The sequence below is a fragment of the Rhipicephalus microplus genome, unplaced genomic scaffold (assembly GCF_043290135.1).
Source record: "Rhipicephalus microplus isolate Deutch F79 unplaced genomic scaffold, USDA_Rmic scaffold_404, whole genome shotgun sequence".
NCBI lineage: Eukaryota > Metazoa > Arthropoda > Arachnida > Ixodida > Ixodidae > Rhipicephalus > Rhipicephalus microplus.
In genome coordinates, this window is record NW_027464968.1 from 80,001 (window position 1) to 87,219 (window position 7,219).

General features: G+C 59.4%; 2 non-coding genes across 2 annotated transcripts; both read right to left on the minus strand.

Annotated features, from left to right (window-relative positions):
• Positions 1 to 285: 285 nt before the first annotated feature.
• LOC142794361 (5.8S ribosomal RNA) lies at positions 286 to 438 on the minus strand. Its single transcript, XR_012892280.1, has one exon. It is a non-coding gene; the product is annotated as a 5.8S ribosomal RNA (ribosomal RNA).
• A 1,719-nt stretch (positions 439 to 2,157) lies between these two features.
• LOC142794363 (small subunit ribosomal RNA) lies at positions 2,158 to 3,972 on the minus strand. Its single transcript, XR_012892282.1, has one exon. It is a non-coding gene; the product is annotated as a small subunit ribosomal RNA (ribosomal RNA).
• Positions 3,973 to 7,219: the final 3,247 nt, after the last annotated feature.

Sequence of the window (7,219 nt, forward strand, 5' to 3'; positions counted from 1 at the left end):
CGGTCGCAGAGAGGAGTACGCAACCTCGACCGCACTTTCCCTGCAGGCTTCCTTCCGACTCGAAGTCCTGCGGCGGTCTCAACGAGGTGCCACATCCTCAATGCAGTCGGTCGCCCCCGTTTCGGTTGGGCTCTGGCACGACGGTCGCCACCGTCTCGCCCTTGAGTGGCCGCTGTTGGCGCTCGCTGTGAGGTGTTCAGCGTGCTGTCCGTGTTGCCGACGCGGTCAAAACGAGTCGACGGCTCACGTTCCCTTGTGCGCCGAAGGCTCTCTTGATATGTGATCCGACCCTCAGACAGACGAAGCCAAGGGAAGACCCAAGGCCGCAATGTGCGTTCAAAGAATCAGTGCTCAGTGTGTCCTGCAATTCACACCAAGTCTCGCAGCTGGCTGCGTTCTTCATCGACCCGAGAACCGAGTGATCCACCGCTTAGAGTCGTGAAAAAGTGTTTGTTCAATTCCGTACAGTCAAAACCAAACGTTTCTGGCACTCGGCCAAACAGTGGCCAAGAAGGGCGCTTTTCAGCGCACGCTTGGACTCCAAAACTCTGCCGCGCCTTTTTCGGCTGCCGCAAATCGAGCAAACGGTGTGTTTCGGACGGCGTTTCGCTTTCGCTACTTGCGAGTGCTTTCGTGGTCCACCCCTCTATAAATACTCGGGAGGCGTCGAAGCCGGTTCTCCAAGCCGGACCCGTAGGTATCGTTGTGTGCTCGCTCTCATTGGCCCGCCTAACCAGAAAATGCCTGCGGTACACCCATTTGGATAAGAGTGCACGCAGATGCGGGCCTCGACGGCTACACATTTCCTCGGGCGGCCGCCTCCCGGCCTCCGTGGAGCGCGGGATGCACGGTCCCATCGACAAGCCTCTCCCGTTTTTACCGTGGCGTCGCGGTTCACCACGGCAGGCGGGTCGGTCTCCTCCGCATAAAAAGGGGGACCCCCGCTTTTTGTTCCACGAAATCGCACAAGCTTTTTTCGCATCCACGGTTTGCCACCGCACACCAAAATGCCGATCCGGCTGCCTACTTTAGCCAACAGGTGGAGCCAGGCGCGCCGTACTTGCGCGGCACTTCCCACGTCCACCGAAGTCGGTGCCAAGGACCACTTTCGGCGCCGGAGCCGCGTACGAGCCTACTCGAGGCGGAAGAACGAAGCCAGCAAGGGCCTGGCCGCAAGTGCGTTCAATTGTCGGGACGTCCAAGTCCCTCGTTCTTCCGTGCTTCCTCTTTCGGCAAGTCGTTGCGGCACCTTCCCAAAGCGCGCAGACCCGCTAATCGCGACGAGCGCGACGTGGCCGTGCCGCCTTTCCCTCGGCAGCAAGCAAAACGCCTGGCAACGTCGACGCTCCCCTAACCGCGATCTCGCACCGTGTTTCGTGTGGCGAATTCAAAAGCCGGCCGGCGCTGCTGCAACCATTACGGTCGGTACGCATACGCCGCGGAGGGCGGGACGGTCATCGGAGCGTGCGGTTCCTCCATCGAGTACTGCGCACCTCGGCCGTCGCATCGCCGTGCCATGACCGGCCGCGCGTCAACGCGAACCGGTGCCAGCGAGATCCCTCGCCTGCAAGAACCGACCGGCAGCCTCCGTCACCCGAGGACGCGGAGGCGCTTGCCGCGGACGGCGGGACGGTATGCACTGGTGCACAGCGGACCCGTCACATCGCCAGTTCCTTGACCGACCGCCGACGCTTGTGCCGTTCCTCTCGTACTTGGCAGTCGCCGCGCGATTGTCGGGTCTCGTTCTTGCACGCTCGAACGGTCGGGAGGGCACTCGGCTGGCGTTTCGGGAACGCGCAGCCTCGCCTTCTACCGACGTAACCACGACTCGCCGTTCGCGCTCCGCCGCTCCTGTTTACAGTACTAGGCGGTCCCGCAGCGGTCGGGTCGCGCATTTCGAGCGCTTCGAGCCACGGTGCAGTGGCGGGTCGAAAGCCGACCTATGAGTGCGTTGCGCCGTTTGTACCCGCGTCCGCCACCTGGCCGACCGTCCAAGGTCGCGGTGTTGGCGTCCGCTGGGCGCAACAATTTGTCACGGGGTGCCGCTCCACATTCAGGCAGCCCCGTGGGGAAAAGCCGACCCCGCGTCCAAACGGGGTCAGCGGCAGAAAGTGTCGGGCGCAGACGCAGCTGAGGCGCTCACCCTTCACAATCCGTTAATGATCCTTCCGCAGGTTCACCTACGGAAACCTTGTTACGACTTTTACTTCCTCTAAATGATCAAGTTTGGTCATCTTTCTAACAGACCGGCGCAACCGAAAGGCCGCGCCGGACATCGGTCCGAAGACCTCACTAAATCATTCAATCGGTAGTAGCGACGGGCGGTGTGTACAAAGGGCAGGGACGTAATCAACGCGAGCTTATGACTCGCGCTTACTGGGAATTCCTCGTTCAAGGGGAACAATTGCAAGCCCCTATCCCAATCACGAAAGAAGTTCCACGGGTTACCCAGTCTTTTCAGACAGGGATAAAGACACGCTGCTTCCTTCAGTGTAGCGCGCGTGCGGCCCCGGACATCTAAGGGCATCACAGACCTGTTATTGCTCTGTTTCGTGCGGCTAGGAGCCGCTTGTCCCTCTAAGAAGGTTGTAAGGTGCTGGGAACCCCGCACCTATTTAATAGGCTAGAGTCTCGTTCGTTATCGGAATTAACCAGACAAATCGCTCCACCAACTAAGAACGGCCATGCACCACCATCCACCGAATCAAGAAAGAGCTCTCAATCTGTCAATCCTCCCAGTGTCCGGGCCGGGTAAGTTTTCCCGTGTTGAGTCAAATTAAGCCGCAGGCTCCACTCCTGGTGGTGCCCTTCCGTCAATTCCTTTAAGTTTCAGCTTTGCAACCATACTTCCCCCGGAACCCAAATACTTTGGTTTCCCGGAAGCTGCCCGCCGAGTCATTTGAGTAACTCAGGCGGATCGCTGGTTGGCATCGTTTATGGTCAGAACTAGGGCGGTATCTGATCGCCTTCGAACCTCTGACTTTCGTTCTTGATCAATGAAAACATTCTTGGCAAATGCTTTCGCAGTAGTTCGTCTTGCGACGGTCCAAGAACTTCACCTCTAGCGCCGCAATACGAATGCCCCCGTCCGTCCCTCTTAATCATTACCTCGTATTCCAAAAACCAACAGAACAGAAACGAGGTCTTGTTCTATTATTCCATGCAAGTTTATTCAGGCGACTCGCCTGCGTTGAGCACTCTAATTTTTTCAAAGTAAAAGCACCGGCCATCTCGAGGCACACAATGAAGTGCACCAAGAAAGAACCGGCATGATGTTCAGTCCGAGCCGTCGCATCGGGTAGATGCACTACTCGTCTGGAACTGAGATCCAACTACGAGCTTTTTAACCGCAGCAGCTTTAGTATACGCTATTGGAGCTGGAATTACCGCGGCTGCTGGCACCAGACTTGCCCTCCAATTGATCCTCGTTAAAGGATTTAGAGTGTACTCATTTCAATTACGGGGCCTCAAAAGAGTCCCGTATTGTTATTTTTCGTCACTACCTCCCCGTGCCGGGAGTGGGTAATTTGCGCGCCTGCTGCCTTCCTTGGATGTGGTAGCCGTTTCTCAGGCTCCCTCTCCGGAATCGAACCCTGATTCTCCGTTACCCGTAACAACCATGGTAAGCAAGTAACCTACCATCGAAAGTTGATAAGGCAGACACTTGAAAGAAACGTCGCCGGCTCGTGGCCATGCGATCAGCACAAAGTTATCCAGAGTCACCACACAATACGGGCCGAAACCCGATCGATCTTGGTCTAATAAAAGCACCCGTTACCCAAAGGGCTCCAGGCTCACTGCATGTATTAGCTCTAGAATTGCCACAGTTATCCAAGTAGGAAGAAACGATCTAAGGAACCATAACTGATTTAATGAGCCATTCGCGGTTTCGCCTTATTTCGGCATGTACTTAGACATGCATGGCTTAATCTTTGAGACAAGCATATGATTACTGGCAGGATCAACCAGGTAATCGTTCGACTGCGCGTCCGTCCTCGCCTTCGGCGGGCCGGACGCAGTCTGTGTGCGGCGGAGGCCACCTTCAGGCGCCCCAACACGCTTATTTTGCACTCCGAGATGACGGCGTTCGAGCTCGCTACGGCACAACCTTCCCGAAAGACGAGTGGGAGCCGTGCGGCAAGAAGCACGTTCATGCTCGCTCTTTTTCGTTGCATCGACTCGGTCGCGCCGTGCGGGTTGCCCAAGCCCGCTGCACTGTCGGTGGACCGGCCGGAACTAGCAACGGAGCCGAGACTGCAAAGCCGCCAGACGACGGGTCACGCCCGCGTCTTCGGCGCTTTCGCATCTGAATCGCCCGAGGACGACACGGAACACACCTCGATATCGTGGTAAAACGGCACCGTCCGACAACCAGCCCCTAACGCATCAAGCGGATGAGGCTGCAGACGACTGCCGTGGATTCCCCTGGAGCAGACCCGAGGACACGCTTGACGAGGCCGAAGCCCGCCGCATATCAGACACCCGGTCGCTTTCGCGTACGCCGCTCACGAGAACCCCCACATAATAGCAGCGATAAGTACCCAGACCTCCTTGGGCACTAATACGAGCGTACTCGAGAAAATTTCACCGCGGGTGTGCCCCGAAACGTGTGGCACGTTGAGCGTGCCACAAGTCTACGTCGCTCTCAAACCCGCCGAGGTCGTAGAATTTGCGACCCTACTCACGAAATTCCCACCGAGGATACGGCCGCAAACGTACCGCACCTTGGGTAGGCCACGAGTTTGTGCAACACTACGCTGACGGCACAGCACCGAGGTCGTGCGCGCACGCACGGGAAAATTCCGCCGCGGTTTCTGCCGAAAACGTGAGGCACCACGACTCTCCGCAAGTTCGCGTCGACTGCGAAAGACCGAAGTCGTGAACGACGTGTCCGCTACTCGCCGCCGACACGCTGGACACCAAACGTACAACGACTCGACGGCGTCGTAGAGGCCCACGACGCGGTTTTCCTTAACGACGTCTCGGCGTGGCACCGACAGGTTAGAACGGCCGACCAACGTTCCCTGTCCGCCGTTCGGCTCAGTCGAAGGGCTCGGCGACTTCGGCAACGCTGCGAAGCCGCACGGTGACGCACGCCATGTCCCCATTTTTTTTTTTTTTCTTTCTGCGTCTGCCGGGGTGCCCCTATAATAGCAGCGATAAGCACCCAGACCGCCGTGGGTCGCTCGCCCCGGCTGACGTGGTTTTTCGTACTCCTGCGGCGGTCGCCGTCAAGCACGTCCAAATACGCTACTTTCGTGGGCGCATTCACGCTCTTTCGCTTCGCCGGAGTGCCAGCACTCACTCTGCCAAAAACGGCGAACATCCGAGCGGCGGTTCCCACTTTTGCGTCGGCGTCGCAAACCCCGCCCCGGCAGACGAGGTTTGCCGTACTCGTGCGACGGTGGCCGGCGGGCACGTCGAAAGACGCCGATATCGTGCGCGAATTGGCGCACCTTGGCTTCACCGGAGTGCCGCCACTGACTCCTCCAAAAACGGCGAAGATCCGAGCGGCGCTTCCCACTTTCGCATCGGCGTCCCGAACTCCGCCCCGGCTGACGCGGTTTACCGTACTCGTGCGACGGTCGCCGGCGAGCACGTGGAAAGACGCCGATATCGTGCCCGAATCGGCTCCGTTCGGCTTCGCCGGAGTGCCAGCACTGGCTCGGCGAAAGACGACGAACATCCGAGCGACGGTTCTCACTATTGCGTACGCGTCGCAAACCCCGCCCCGGCAGACGCACTTTGCCGTACTCGTGCGACGGTCGCCGGCGAGCACGTAGAAAGACGCCGATATCGTGCCGGAATCGGCCCCGTTTGGCTTCGCCGGAGTGCCAGCACTCACTCGGCCACAAACGGCGAACATCCGAGCGGCGGTTCCCACTTAGCCGTCGGCGTCCCGAACTCCGCCCCGGCAGACGCGGTTGCCGAGCTCGTGCGACTAGCGACCGCGAAGCCGTCTCGCGACGCCGCTTTCGTGCGCGGCTCCCACTGCGACCTGGGTCACCCGAGGTCGACGAGCAAGAAAGAATGTCGAAAAAAAATTTTTTTTTTTTTGCGTCTGCCGGGGTGCCCCTATAATAGCAGCGATAAGCACCCAGACCGCCATGGGTCGCTCGCCCCGGCTGACGTGGTTTTTCGTTTTCCTGCGGTGGTCGTCGTCAAGCACGTCCAAACACGCCACTTTCGTGGGCGCATTCGCGCTCTTTCGCTTCGCCGGAGTGCCAGCACTCACTCTGCCAAAAACGGCGAACATCCTAGTGGCGGTTCCCACTTTTGCGTCGGCGTCGCCAACCCCGCCCCGGCATACGCGGTTTGCCGTACTCGTGCGGCGGTGGCCGGCGGGCACGTCGAAAGACACCGATATCGTGCGCGAGTCGATGCTTCTTGGTCTCGCAGGAGGGCCGCCACTCACTCCTGCAAAAACGGCGAAGATCCGAGCGGCGCTTCCCACTTTTTCGTCGGCATCGCAAACCTCGCCCCGGCAGACGCGCTTTGCCGTACTCGTGCGACGGTCGCCGGCGAGCACGTCGAAATACGCCGATATCGTGCCCGAATCGGCCCCGTTTCGCTTCGCCGGAGTGCCAGCACTCACTCGGCCAAAAACGGCGAACATCCGAGCAGCGGTACCCACTTAGCCGTCGGCATCCCGAACTCCGCGCCGGCTGACGCGGTTGCCGAGCTCGTGCGACTAGCGACCGCGAACGCGTCTCGCGACGCCGCTTTCGTGCGCGGCTCCCATTGCGACCTGGGTTACCCGAGCTCGACCAGCAAAAAAGAAGGTCGAAAAAAAATTTTTTTTTTCTGCGTCTGCCGGGGTGCCCCTATAATAGCAGCGATAAGCACCCAGACCGCCGTGGGTCGCTCGCCCCGGCTGACGTGGTTTTTCGTACTCCTGCAGCGGTCGCCGTCAAGCACGTCCAAATACGCCACTTTCGTGGGCGCTTTCGCGCTCTTTCGCGTCGCCGGTGTGCCAGCACTCACTCTGCCAAAAACGGCGAACATCCTAGTGGCGGTTCCCACTTTTGCGTCGGCGTCGCCAACCCCGCCCCGGCATACGCGGTTTGCCGTACTCGTGCGGCGGTGGCCGGCGGGCACGTCGAAAGACACCGATATCGTGCGCGAGTCGATGCTTCTTGGTCTCGCAGGAGGGCCGCCACTCACTCCTGCAAAAACGGCGAAGATCCGAGCGGCGCTTCCCACTTTTTCGTCGGCATCG